The following is a 14,975-nucleotide window of genomic DNA, read 5'->3' on the forward strand; positions in this document are numbered from 1 at the left end:
GCCAAAACATTGATTTATATTATGAAGTTTCTAGAGGTATGCCTAATTATGGGTGTATCAATACTGGATAGATAACTAAAGTTTACACGGAGAATCCAAAAAACGGGCCAGCAACGCGGACCGGGTCAGCTAGTACCTTATAAAAGGTTTTCTATGTAAGAAGACCTTCTAGAGGTATTTCTATTGAGGAATACTTTTTTCAGATGTTTTCTGTTCAAGAATACCTTTCCAAAGGTCTTTTGGATACAACCAAAAATGGAAAAAGGCACAAAGAGCAAAAATATGCACAAAAAGGAAAACACTTTTTCTAGCTACCGAACTATATCGGGTTTCCTATAACAAAACGTCTTTTTATTTTTAAATTAAAAAATGACAATTTCGATTCGAATAATTATTAGTTTAAAGATTAAATACTTGATTTCAATTTAATTTATATTCAACGAATACGACTTCGCGCTCGTACAACAAAATTCAACTTATTTATGTAAGAATATTACACCAACAACAAGGAATTCAGCAAAAAATAGAAGAGCGAGTGACATCTAATATGGCGTTGCCATGCCGAAAAAGCTATCTTTTGCAGAGTTACCACATCGGTCTCGCCGCTGACGCCTCTGGGATTAACGGCGCTTCACGAACGTGAACATCTTATATGGAAGAATACTTTTCCAATGGTATTCTATAGAAATGTGGAGAGAAGACCTTTCAAAAGTTATTCTATGGATGAACACCTTTCAAACGATTTTTTGTTGAAGAATTGTTTTCAAATGACCTTCTATGGAAAAAGGTCTTATATGGAAGAAGGTATTCTATTGAAGAAGACCTTTCAGAATATCTAATATGGAAGAAGGCCTTTCCAAAGGTCTTCTATGGTAGAAGACCTATCCAATGGGCTTCTATGGCAGAAAAACCTTTCAAAGGTCTTTTATGGAAGAAGACCTTTCAAGAGGTCTTCTATGGAGGAAGACTTTTCTAGAAGACCTTTCAAAAAGTCTTCTGTGGAAGAAGACCTTTCAAATGGTTTTCTATGAAAGAAGACTTTTCCAAAGGTACCTTTCCAAGGGCCTTCAAAGGAAGAATACGTTTCAACTTTCGAACGGTCTTCTATAAAAGAAGACCTTTAAAGAAAAACACTTTTCAAAAGGCCTTCTATGGAAGAAGAACCTTTAAACAGTATTCTAAGGAGGAAGACCTTTCAAAAGGCCTTCTATGGAAGACGACCTTTCAAAAGGTTTTCTATGGAAGAAGGCCTTCCAAAAGGTCTTCTATTGAAGAAGAATTTTAATAGGTATTCTATGAAAGAAGACTTTTCAAGAGGTATTTTATGGAAGAATACCTTTCATGAGGCCTTCTATGGAAGAAGACATTTCAAAAGGTCTTCTATAGAAGACCTTTAAAAGGGTCTTCTATGGGAAAAGCCTTTCAATAGGTCTTCTATGGCAGAAGGCACTTCGAAAGGTTTTCTACGGTGGAAGACCTTTCCAAAGCCTTCTATGGAAGAAGACCTTTCAAAAGCTTTTTTTATGCAAAGAGACCTTTCAGGAGGTCTTCAATTGAAGGTAGAAGACCTTTAAGAAGGTCTATTATTTAAGAGGATGTTTTAAAAGGTTTCTATGAAAGAACCTTTCAAATGGTTTTCTATGGCAGAAGGCCTTTCAGAAAGTCTTCTATGGAAGAATACCTTTCAAAGGTCTTCTATGGAAGAATACCTTTCAAAGGTCTTCTGTGCAAGAAGACCTTCCAAACGGTCTTCTATGGAAGAAGACTATTCAAATGGTTTTCTATTGAAGAAGACTTCCAAAAGGTATTCTATGGAAGACGGCCTTTCAAGAGGCCTTCTGTGGAAGAATACCTTTCATGAGGCCTTCTATGGAAGAAGACGTTTCCAAAGGTCTTCTGCGGAAGAGGACCTTTCAAACGGTTTTCTATGGAAGAAGAGTTTGAAAACGTCCTCTCTATGGAAGAAGGTCTTCAAAAGGTCCTTTATTCTATGGAAAAAGACCTGTCAAAAGGTCCTCAAGTAGATCTTTTAAAAGGTCATTTCCATAGAAGAAGACGTTTCAAAAGATCATTTCTATAGAAGAAGGCCTTTCAAAGGTGATTTCTTCTAAGGACCTGTCAAAAGGTCTTCTATGGAAGAACCCATTTCAAAAGGTATTCTATGGAAGAAGACCTTTCAAAAGGTCTTCTATGGAAGAAGACCTTCCAAAGGCCTTCTATAGAAGAAGAAGACCTTTCAAAAGATCCTCTATGGGAGAAGACCTTTCAATAGGACTTGTATGGAAGAAGACCTTTCAAAAGGTTTTCTATGGAAGAAGACCTTCCGAAAGGTCTTCTATTGAAGAAGACTTTTAATAGGCATTCTATGGAAAAATACCTTTCAAAAAGTATTCTATGGAAGAAGACCTTTCAAGAGGTATTTCATGGAAGAATACCTTTCATGAAGCCTTCTATGGAAGAAGACATTTCGAAAGGTTTTCTATAGAAGAAGACCTTTCAAAACATCTCCTATGGAAGAAGACCTTTTAAAAGGTCTTCAATGGAAAAAGGCCTTTCAATAGGTCTTCTATGGAAGAAGGCCCATCTAAAGGTTTTCTATGGTGGAAGACCTTTCCAGAGTCTTCTATGGAAGCAGACCTTCCAAAAGGATTTTTATGCAAAAGGCCTTTCAGAAGGTCTACTATTTAGGAGGACGTTTTAATAGGTATTCATTCTATGAAAGAAGACCTTTCAAACGGTCTTCTATTGAAGAAGAACCTTTCATGGGGCCTTCTATGGAAGAGGACCTTTCAAACGGTTTTCTATGGAAGAAAACCTTTCATAGGTTTTCTATGGAAGAAGAATTTTAAAACGTCCTCTCTATGGAAGAAGGCCTTCAAAAGGTCCTTCCTTCTATGGAAAAAGACCAGTCAAAAGGTCCTCAAGTTGATCTTTCATAAGGTCATTTCTATAGAAGAAGGCCTTTCAAAAGGTGTTCTATGGAAGAAGACCTTTCAAAAGGTCTTCTATTGAAGAAGAACCTTTCATTAGGCCTTCTATGAGACTTCTTCCATAGGAGATGTTTTGAAAGGCCATCTTTTATAGAAGACAATTCGAAATGTCTTCTTCCATAGAAGGCTTCATGAAAGGTATTCTTCCATAAAATACCTCTTGAAAGGTCTTCTTTCATAGAATACTTTTTGAAAGGTATTTTTCCATAGAATGCCTATTAAAAGTCTTCTTCAATAGATGACCTTTCGGAAGGTCTTCTTAAATAGAAAGTCTTTTGAAAGGTCTTCTTCCATAGAAGTCCTATTGAAAGGTCTTCTCCCATAGAGGATCTTTTGAAAGGTCTTCTTCTATAGAAGGCCCTTTGAAAGGTCTTCTTCCATAGAAGACCTTTTGAAAGGTCTTCTTCCATAGATAATCTCTTGAACGGTCTTCTTCCATAGAAGACCTTTTAAAGGGGTTCTTCCATAGAAGACCTTTTGACAGGTCCTTAGAAAAAATCACCTTTGAAAGGCTTCTTCTATAGAAATTACCTTTTGAAAGGTGTTCTTCTATGGAAATGACCTTTTAAATGATCTAATTAAGGACCTTTTGACAGGTCTTTCTCCATAGAATAAAGGACCTTCTATTGAAGAAGACCTTTCAAAAGGTCTTATATTGAAGAAGACCTTTCAAAAGGTCTTCTATTGAAGAAGACCTTTCAAGAGGTATTTTATGGAAGAAGACTTTTCAAAAGGCATTATATGGAAGAATTCATTAAAAAAGGACTTCTATGGCAGAAGACCCTTCTAAAGGTCTTCTATGGAATAAGGCCGTTTAAAAGTTTTCAAGGAAAGAAAAAAAAATGGAAGTAGATCTCTCTTAAGTTCTTCAATGGACGAAGACTTTTGACTTTTTCTACGGCAGTAGACCTTTCCATGGCAGAAGGCCTTTCAAAATTTATTATACTGAACCTTTTAAAGATTTTCTAGGGAGACCTAAAATGTATTCTTTTAGAGAAACCCTTTTTAAGAAAACCTTTTATGGATGAAAGCCTCGTTTTAAAATAATTAATTACGGTAAACCTTCCAAAATGTTCTATGGGAGAAATCATAGGTCTTCAAAGTTCATCTATGAAAAAAGACCACACAAAATTATTCCGTTGTGGAAGAACTGTGAAGTGATCTTGATTTAAAAAAATATATTTTTAGAAATCTTTTCTATTCTGCAAATGATTTAAGTGATGTTTATTTGTAACTTTTGCCACAGACCATGCACTAGACACGCTCTTAGACATGTTTAAGCATAAGTATGAAAACTAACTAAGCGAAAACATGGTCATAACAGTTTGTCATGGCGTAACATCGACATATGAGTATATAGTTTTTTTTTACGTTTTCAACATTTTCTGTCTTCTTTGGCGGATAGTTGTTAGGTTAAGTACAACAACAACAAAATACAAGGAAACAACCTGCAAACACTCCACAAAAATTAGAACATCGCGAGTTGAAAATTTCAACTTGTGTATACCCCAAAACCATGAAGGGGAGTGGAGTTCAAAATGGATGTAGATATATAGTCATATGGAATTGTGATGCATTAAAGTAAAAAAATAATAACAATAATAATAATAAAATAATAATAATAATAATAATAATAATAATAATAATAATAATAATAATAATAATAATAATAATAATAATAATAATAATAATAATAATAATAAAAATAATAATAGTTGGCCGATTGGCATTACCATTACAAGGAACTTGTGTTAACAAAAACTTTCCAAGGACCATCACCTGTGAGAACATAGCATCAGGGCAGATTCAGATTCGCAGATCGTACACAGTTGCTCTCGTTCTACCACTAATAAAAGTTACAATATCAGGGTAAATATTGGAAGAAATGTGGTGAAAGTCAGCTTTTACTTTGATCTAATCAACTACACCGTCTATTGCATGGATCAGAGCAGATGAAATAATACCTGTCAGGATTTGGTATGCTACAGAGTTGATGACAACCCCGATTGGTATTGTAACGTGACAATACTATCACGTACATACATAGTACAACAACACAATACCGGCTACCATCCAATACACTGCAGACATACTGAACAGCCATTCCATAGGCAGCAGTCATTACATTTCATCCATTTACATGTTGTGTTTTAAGATGTAACCCAAAGGAGAATTCAATTCCAGTGTAGTTTCGCAGTTACAATTTTAACGCACACTGTGAATAATTCTCATTTACTCTGTACTCCAAGCCACTAAAGTATTTCAGGTTTACTTGAGAATGGCGAGCTTACTACTGCAGGGAGTTTGCTACACGGGCTGGAACACAAGGTTGCTCTAAGTCCGCCAACTTACGCCCCGGTGCCTAGTGTTGGGAATACTTTTTGAGAGCTACCCATTAAGTTGTGGTGGCTGATACATACACAGGGCCTTCGGGTCAGCTGTTCCACTGGGCCTTCGGGTCAGCAGTTCCACAGGGCCTTCGGGTCAGCTGTTCCACTGGGCCTTCGGGTCAGCAGTTCCACAGGACCTTCGGGTCAGCTGTTCCACAGGGCCTTCGGGTCAGCTGTTCCACTGGGCCTTCGGGTCAGCAGTTCCACAGGACCTTCGGGTCAGCTGTTCCACTGGGCCTTCGGGTCAGCAGTTCCACAGGGCCTTCGGGTCAGCTGTTCCACTGGGCCTTCGGGTCAGCAGTTCCACAGGACCTTCGGGTCAGCTGTTCCACAGGGCCTTCGGGTCAGCTGTTCCACTGGGCCTTCGGGTCAGCAGTTCCACAGGACCTTCGGGTCAGCTGTTCCACTGGGCCTTCGGGTCAGCAGTTCCACAGGGCCTTCGGGTCAGCTGTTCCACAGGGCATTCGTGTCAGCTGTTCCACAGGGCCTTCGGGTCAGCTGTTCCGCAGGGCATTCGGGTCAGCTGTTTCGTACTAAGTAGCGCATGGTAGATACTAGTTCGTAGCCTAGACTAACTCCCGAACATCAACAGCCGAGCGCCAAAGCCGACATTCATTGTACTCCCGAACATCAACAGCCGAGCGCCGAAGCCGACATTCATCGTACTCTCGAACATCAACAGCCGAGCGCCGAAGCCGACATTCATCGTACTCCCGAACATCAACAGCCGAGCACCGAAGCCGAACGTCATCGTACTCCCGAACATCAACAGCCGAGCGCCGAAGCCGACATTCATCGTACTCCCGAACATCAACAGCCGAGCGCCGAAGCCGAACTTCATCGTACTCCCGAACATCAACATCCGAGCGCCGAAGCCGACATTCATCGTACTCCCGATCATCTGTAGCCGAACACCGAATTCATCGTCTTCCCGATCATCTGTAGCCGAACACCGAATTTATCGTCTTCCCGATCATCTGTAGCCGAACACCGAATTTATCGTCTTCCCGATCATCTATAGCCGAAGACCGAATTCATCGTCTTCCCGATCATCTACAGCCGAACACCGAATACATCGTCATCCCGATGATCTGTAGCCGAACACCGAATTTATCGTCTTCCCGATCATCTATAGCCGAACACCGAATTCCTCGTCTTCCCGATCATCTACAGCCGAACACCGAATACATTGTCATCCCGCTCATCTGTAGCCGAACACCGAATTCCTCGTCTTCCCGATCATCTGTAGCCGAACACCAAACACAAACAACACCGTTTCCCTCGTAGAAGAAGCCGATAACTCAACACGAGCTCCTCAGCTGCCAAATCCCAGCGAGTCTGCATAATCCAACGCCAACTATTAATCTAAATATATATACCATTGAATTCATTCTTATCGTATTTGAACACAAGTAGATTGTAAATTAGTATTTATTCAATAAATCCCCGATTTAGCCCCCAGTAAAGGGAGAATACTAGTCTTCTCATTTCGTAAGGTTTAGTGGGTCCTTATGGAGACCCCGGACGCGACTGAGCTTACCCCAGCCGACGACAAAACCACGTTACAGTATTTCAAGATGGTCACTTTATGCCAGATTATGGAAAAACTTGGTAGACGCCCCACTTGTTGGAGAGATTCAGGGTTTCTTGGAGCTTTTAGACCAATACCTCAGGAAGTATTGACTTGAGCAAGAAAAAAATTGTACCATCGTAAAGGGAGCCGTAAAGGGAACCTACTGAAAACATTTCAAAACGATCCGAGAGGAGCTCTTAAACTTCACTTTATCTGAATTTTGTGTGGGAGGTACCCGAAGCAGTGCACCGATATGGCCCATCTTCGAACCTTAAATAAGTTTGAGCTTTTATTATCGAATCACCTCATAATTAAGATTTTATCTAATATTAGATAAAAACTCATCAAAATATGATACAGGGACATGAGGTTGCAAAAAAATCATAACCCTAATGTACAACATAGATTATTAACGATTATAAATACTGCCATTACTTATACGCAATAACATATTTTTTATACCCTCCACCATAGTATGGAGGGTATATTAAGTTTGTCATTCCGTTTGTAACACATCGAACTAATCATTTGCGACCCTATAAAGTATATATATTCTTGATCAGGATAAAATTCTAAGACGATCTAGCCATGTCCGTCTGTCCGTCTGTCCGTCTGTTGTAATCACTCTAGCGTCCGTAATAATTGAGATAGAGTGCTGAAATTTTGCACCCGAGGGTCATTTTTCCATATGCAGGTCAAGTTCTAAGATGGGCTATGTCGGTCCACTCTTTGGTATAGCCCCCATATAACGGTACCTCCCGATTTTCGGTATTTTGAGAATTTTAGCCACAATTTGTAACCGAACTATCTGCAATTTGACATTTAAGGTTCTCAGTGGTCATGAAACATCTCCACCAAACATCGTCAACATAGATCCATGTTTTGGTATGGCCCCCTTATAACCATACCTCCCGATTTTCGGTATTTTGAGCATTTTAGTTACAATTTTTAACCGCACTAGCTGTAATTTGCTATTTGAGGTTCTCAGTGGTCACGAAACATCTCCACCAACCAACGTCAACATAGGTCCATGTTTTTGTATAGCCACCATATAACGGTACCTCCCGATTTTCGGTATTTTGAGAATTTTAGCCACAATTTGTAACCGAACTATCTGCAATTTGACATTTGAGGTTCTCAGTGGTTATGAAACATCTCTACCAAACATCGTCAACATAGGTCCATGTTTTAGTATGGCCCCCTTATAACCATACCTCCCGATTTTCGGTATTTTGAGCATTTTAGTTACAATTTTTAACCGCACTAGCTGTAATTTGCTATTTGAGGTTCTCAGTGGCCACGAAACATCTCCACCAACCAACGTCAACATAGGTCCATGTTTTGGTATAGCCCCCATATATCGGTACCGCCCGATTTTCGGTATTCTGAGAATTTTGGCTACAATTCTTAACCGAACTAGCTGTAATTTGCCAGTTGAGGTTCTCAGTGGTTATGAAACATCTCTACCAAACATCGTCAACATAGGTCCATGTTTTGGTATGGCCCCCTTATAACCGTACCTCCCGATTTTCGGTATTTTGAGCATTTTAGTTACAATTTTTAACCGAACTAGCTGTAATTTGACATTTGAGGTTCTCAGTGGTCATGAAACATCTCCACGAAACATCGTCGACATAGGTCCATGTTTTGGTATAGCCCCCATATAGCGGTACCTCCCGACTTTCGCTATTTTGAGAATTTTAGCTACAGTTTTTAACCGAAATAGCTGTAATTTGACATTTGAAGTTCTCAGTGGTCATAAAACATCTCCAACGAAACATCGTCAATATATGTCCATGTTTTGGTATAGCCCCCATATAACGGTATCTCCTGATTTTCGTTATTTTGAGAATTTAACCGAACTAGCTGTAATGATCGGTATTTTGAGAATTTTAGCTACAATTTTGTCTATTCAAAAATAATCGTCAATATAGGTCCATGTTTTGGTATATCCCCCCATACACATAACTGTACCTCCCGATTTTCGGGAATTTTCAGTGGTCACGAAATTTCTTCACTAAAATTCGTCAACATGGGTCCATTTTTGAGGGTCTACATTGTTTTGATGAAACTACCCTTAATTTGACACTTGAAGTTCCCTGCAGCCATAAAACTTTTCCGCCAAAAAAAATTTAAGGATAGGTTGACTCTTTGATGTAGCCCCGTAGGTGGTACCTTTCACCTAGCTGAACAAATTTTTTTAGATTAGATAACACTGTGCAACAAAATGGAGGTGAAAGGCTGGGGCACGAAAAATTCCTCGTGGGGAAGAAAGGCCTTGGTGAGTATATTATGAACTCCGAAGGACAGAGCCGCCGTGAGTCGAACTTCCGCGTTATGGCGTGATGAAATTTTTGTTAGAGACCCTGTGGGCCATCAGGAATTAGCGTTATATCTTCTTTCACTGTTGCTTAAGTGCTCTACAAAAACAACAAACAAAGATATAATGCTAATTCATGATGGCTTACAGGGTCTCTTGCAAAAACTTCATCACGCCATAACGCGGAAGTTCGACTCACGGCGCATCTGTCCTTCGGGGTTTTTAATATACACACACCAAGGGCTTTCATCTCCAAAAGCAATTATCTCTGCGCCAACATTTGTGTTCACAGTGTAATTTAAGCAATAGTGGGAGGCAGTAGGAGTCTATCAATTGTCGAAAAGTTCTTCCACCTAAAATTGTGAAAGGACTCTAGTTTTCCATTTTACTTAAGACTATTTTATGGTGGAGGGTATAAAAAGTTCGGCCCGGCCGAACTTAACGACATTTTACTTGTTTTTTTTAAATAAGTAATGTAATTTAGAAAACTGAAGAGGATTGTTGGTAACATCCCGAACATAGAAGTCCCGGCCTTTCCCAAAAGCATGGCAATTTAAGCACTAGCCACGAATAAAAAGGAATGATTGTTTAAGTCTGGAGTATTCCCCCATTGGCTTAACTTCATCACTTTCCTCTTTGCAGAGAAAAATGTTTACAAAACGCACTGACAGCTTGCAAAATTTACTGATCGCTACCAATATCATGATTTCATCCCGGCGAAGGAATATTTGTACTACCGACTTTCTCTCTTTTTCAGCATCCTTTCTTGTTTTTAATATCCAATGTCAATTAAAATAAATAAAAGAAAAAATATTTTAATTTTTTCACCAGCCCCAAAAACAACGCATTCTACGCATCAGACATAACCTTATTATGCCGTTACGTTTTCACATTCCGTTTTATAACATCAATAAAAGTGTTGTGACAAAATTAAAAACCCAAAGAAAAATGAGCTTGTCAGATTATAGAAAACATTTTTATCACCTCTCTACACTTTTAATTTCCATTTTTACAACTTTCTTTTATTTTAAAATTTATTGCCATTGTCGTGGTTGTATGACACACATACATATATACATATAACAAACCACGCACGCCGCAATCATAACGACAAGCTGTGGGTGAATAGACATGAAGTATGAGTAGTGCGTTAGAAGTACGAAATAAAGAAAATAACTAGCACAAGGTAATGGCGAATATACCGGGAGGGTCAATGAAGTGATGAGCAAATACTTGTCTAACTTGTCTTGACAGTTGTATATTAAAAACTTTGATTAAAAATCTTATATTGGCGTGTATTGTATTTCAAGTGGCAGAGGTGGATGAGATGGGGGGGGGGGGGGAAAGTTATATTATTTATTTATTGAAGAAATAAAAGGATGGAGTGTGTCACAATCGCCACAGACATTAGGGTAGGTAAGGTAAGGTTCGGTTGGACAATGTGTAACGACTTATTTTTTGCTACACCACTGGGAGATCTTTAGGTGCATTTTGATAATCCTTTGGGTAGTAGATAAGAGCATCTGAAAATGAAGAGATAAAGAAACACCGATGTAGCCAGAGTGAAGCATATTCGGACAGACTAATAATTCTTTAACCCGATGTCTCAAACTCAAGTAATCTTTAACAAGACAAACTGGTCTTCTATAAAAAGACGTGCATGCATTTTTTTACCTTCAAAATACCGAAAATCGGGACGTGCTGTTTTATGGGGTATATATGAAGCCGTGGACCTATGCCGAAAAATTTCAGGTGGAAAGTGTTATACCCCCTGCGAAGACTAAATAGCATATTTCAGTCATTTCGGTGGGGTATCCTATGGTGGCAATATGAAGGCGTGGACCTATAACGACCAATTTTGGGTTAAAAGACAAAATACCCTATTTAAGTTATTTCAGTGGGGTATTAAGGCCACAACCTTCAAAATACCGAAAATCGGGAGGTACCATTTTATGGGGTCTATATAAAGACGTGGATCTATACCGACAAATTTCAGGTGGAAAGTTTTATACCCCTGCGAAGACTAAATACCATATTTCAGTCATGTTGGTGGGGTATTGAGGCCAAAACTTTCAAAATACCGAAAAACTGTAGGTACAGTTCTACGGGGGCTTTATGAAAACGTGGACTAATACCAACAAATTTCAGGTGGAAAGTTTTATACCCCCCTGCGAAAACTAAATACCGTATTTCAGTCATTTCGGTTGGGTATTGAGGCCACAACCTTCAAAATACGGAAAATATGAAGGCTTGGACCTATACCAACCAATTTCGCGTGGAAAGCTTTGTACCCCCAACGAAGACTAAATACCAAACTTCAGCCATTTCCGTCTAATAACGAGTCTAAAACCTTCAAAATTCAGAAAATCGGGAAGTACCGTTCTATGAGGGCTATATCAAAAAGTGGACCGATACAGCCCATTTGCAATACCAAACATCCTAGAAGTAATATAAACTTCTATACCTTGGTCTTGGCCCTCATGGTTTTCTAAAAGAAGACCTTGTAGTCTTCTATAAGAAGAACTTGTGGGTTTCTATGAGAAGATCTTGTTGTCTTCTATAAGAAGACCTTGTAGTCTTCTATAAGAAGAACTTGTGGTTTTCTACTGGTTTTCTAAAACTGACGACCTGGGCCCTATTCCACGAAACAACTTATCGCTTTTCACTTTGGACTTATCAAAAAGTAGTTATTTTGAAAAGTGATAATTTTTTTTGTTCCATGAAATAACTTTTCAATTTCTCTTTGCACTTAGCAATTTTTTTAAACCGTTCTCTTTAGCAATGTTGTGCTCTCTTGCTTAATTTTTACGCCATCTTGCTAAGTCTCTCAGTTCTCTTGCAAAGTGTGGATGCCATTTGTTCCACAGAACATTTTAGCATCTTTGCATTATTTTCTACTTAGCAATGATAAATTACAAATAAATAAAATAAATGAAATAAAATAAAATGAAGTGAATTAAAATAAAGTAAAACAAAATAAAATAGAGTGAAAATGATAAGATAAAATGAAATCAAATAAAATGAAGTGAAAAAAAAATAAAGTAAAATAAAATAAAATAAAATAAAATAAAATAAAATAAAATAAAATAAAATAAAATGAAATAAAATAAAACAAAGTAAAATAAAATAAAATAAAATAAAATAAAATAAAATAAAATAAAATAAAATAAAATAAAATAAAATAAAATTAAATAAAATAAAATAAAATAAAATAAAATAAAATAAAATAAAATAAAATAAAATAAAATAAAATAAAATAAAATAAAATAAAATAAAATAAAATAAAATAAAATAAAATAAAATAAAATAAAATAAAATAAAATAAAATAAAATAAAATAAAATAAAATAAAATAAAATAAAATAAAATAAAATAAAATAAAATAAAATAGAATAAAATAAAATAAAATGTGATACCGACCATGTGATACCCTACACTACAACCTCTAGGAATTACCTATGTGCAACCGCTGTGAACGCTGAATGGGTTCGATTCCCAGGCCTGGCCACATCAAATTTTTAACGGTGGCAAAATACCCCTTAGTAATGTTGGCGATATTTCCTGAGTATTTCAGCCATGAAAAACGTCTCTACAAGTGGCAACTTAGGACACGCCGTTCGGACTTGGCGATAAACTAGGTCCCATATCAATAACATTATATGAATCAATTTATATAAGAGAAGCCTCCCTTGTCCCTACTGGGATGTTTGTGGAACAATTATATAAATTATACATTTCTAATAAATATTCGAAAAGTGGAAAATTCACATTGATTAGCCCCTCCTGCTACATCTTCAAATTGTCGTTAAATATCAGGTTCCTTTTTGGAATACACCTAAAATAAATTAATACATACATATATATATATACAATGCAATTTGCTATATCTCTGATATTGTGAGTTTATTGAAGATCTGTAGTCCATAAATTGTACACTTGTACCTCACATATGCTTGATAATGCACGTAGTTTTGTGCTTTTCAGGGTATTTCGAAAATAGTTCATTGTGTAACTAATAACGAATAGAAATTCAAATAATTTGCATACAAAGAAATGTATAAATCCCAAAATTATTCATATTCAATTACACACCAAAGAAGATAGTATAAGTCAGCTGCCCTAACGGTGATATACCATCAGCATCTGACCAAAAAAAGCAACAAACAAAATAGTTATGCCATATCAAAATAAATTGTATCACGAGTTTCAAAATACTTGGAATATGTACATACGTATCGTAATGTGGGGCTATCCCAAATCAATATTAGTAAGCTAACTTCTGATTTCTTAAAAAGATTGAGAATTATTTTTGGGATTTGTAATTTTACTTGGAGCCTGCAGAGGGTTTTGGAACTTTTGGACCATTATCTCAGGAAGTATGAACTTACGCCCGGAAAAATTGTACCGTTGCAATAGGGACCGTGAAAAGAACCTTCTTCAAAAAAATCCAATTCAAATTCAAATATTCCGATACGAGTCCTCAAACTGCACTTTTCCCAAATTTTGTGTGGGAAATCGGAAAATCCCCTTAAGAGTTATTTTGCGGGTTTCAGGGTTTCTTGAAGCTTTTCGGCCATAATCTCAGGAAGTATGGACTTGCCATTGTAATTGTACCATCGTAAAGGGTCCGCAAGAACGATCTGCTGAAAAAAATTTCAAACGATTCGAGGGGACTCTTAGATTTCACTTTTCCGAATTATGTGTGGTAGGAATCCGATATGGTCATACCCGATCGATATCTGGAAGGAATAATAATATGCGGAAAGTTTGGACCAAATCGATTGCTCACTTCGCCAGTTATCGTTCACACAAATTTTTGAAAACAAATTTTGAACTTTTGTGGGTGAGGTATGGACCTATATAGCCTATATTCGAACTTAAACTATGTTTGGGCAAAACATTACGAATCGGTAGATCCGTTCGAAAGGTATCGTGCGCACTAGCCAGCTAGACAGTATGAGAGACAGATTAACGGACAGGGCTAAATCTACTCCAACGAATTTCGTCCAAACATACTTTGATGAGACATGTTTTTGGTGGTATTTTGTATGTATCCCCTTTACCCTAAATCCTGAGGTATAAAATAGGTGGCGTGCTGCATTATTTTTATAAAAAATCCAATTGGACAACTGAACTGAAAATTTCTCTGTCATGATAGAGACAATTTGTAGCATGGGAGGAAATTGTTGTTCTCTACACAAAACTCATTATATTAGGCATTAGGCCCGTTATCTAGCAGACACATATTGCAATTTGCATCAGGGGAGAGATCAGTAGTTATTTTTCCATATGTAAGCTACTTTGCCGGTATATGCCCTCCAGGAATGAAAATATAGACCAAAAATAAAATTTGTATATTTTTCATACAAAAGTAATGGTCTATGTCAACCGCTAAAGAATATCAGATAATCATGCAAAATTATAGGAATTTTCTTCAACCTAAACTCTTACCTCGTGCAAAATTTCATGACTATTGAGGTATAATTGCGACCTCTAGCGTGTTTATGATTACACTACAAACAAAAAACTGGATATATTAGGCTGTAACTCTGTTATCTGATCACGTACATCAACATAATTGACATCAATTGAAAGGTCAAGAAATGGCCTTCTAAATATAACTCACGAGTGGGGAAGGTGTCTTTCAGGAACAAAGATATAAGCTGTTTATTAAAAATTTTCACAATTTTCACACAAAATTTG

Source organism: Musca autumnalis, unplaced genomic scaffold (genome assembly GCF_047663935.1).
Source record: "Musca autumnalis isolate F117 unplaced genomic scaffold, ASM4766393v1 scaffold_611, whole genome shotgun sequence".
NCBI classification, from domain to species: domain Eukaryota; kingdom Metazoa; phylum Arthropoda; class Insecta; order Diptera; family Muscidae; genus Musca; species Musca autumnalis.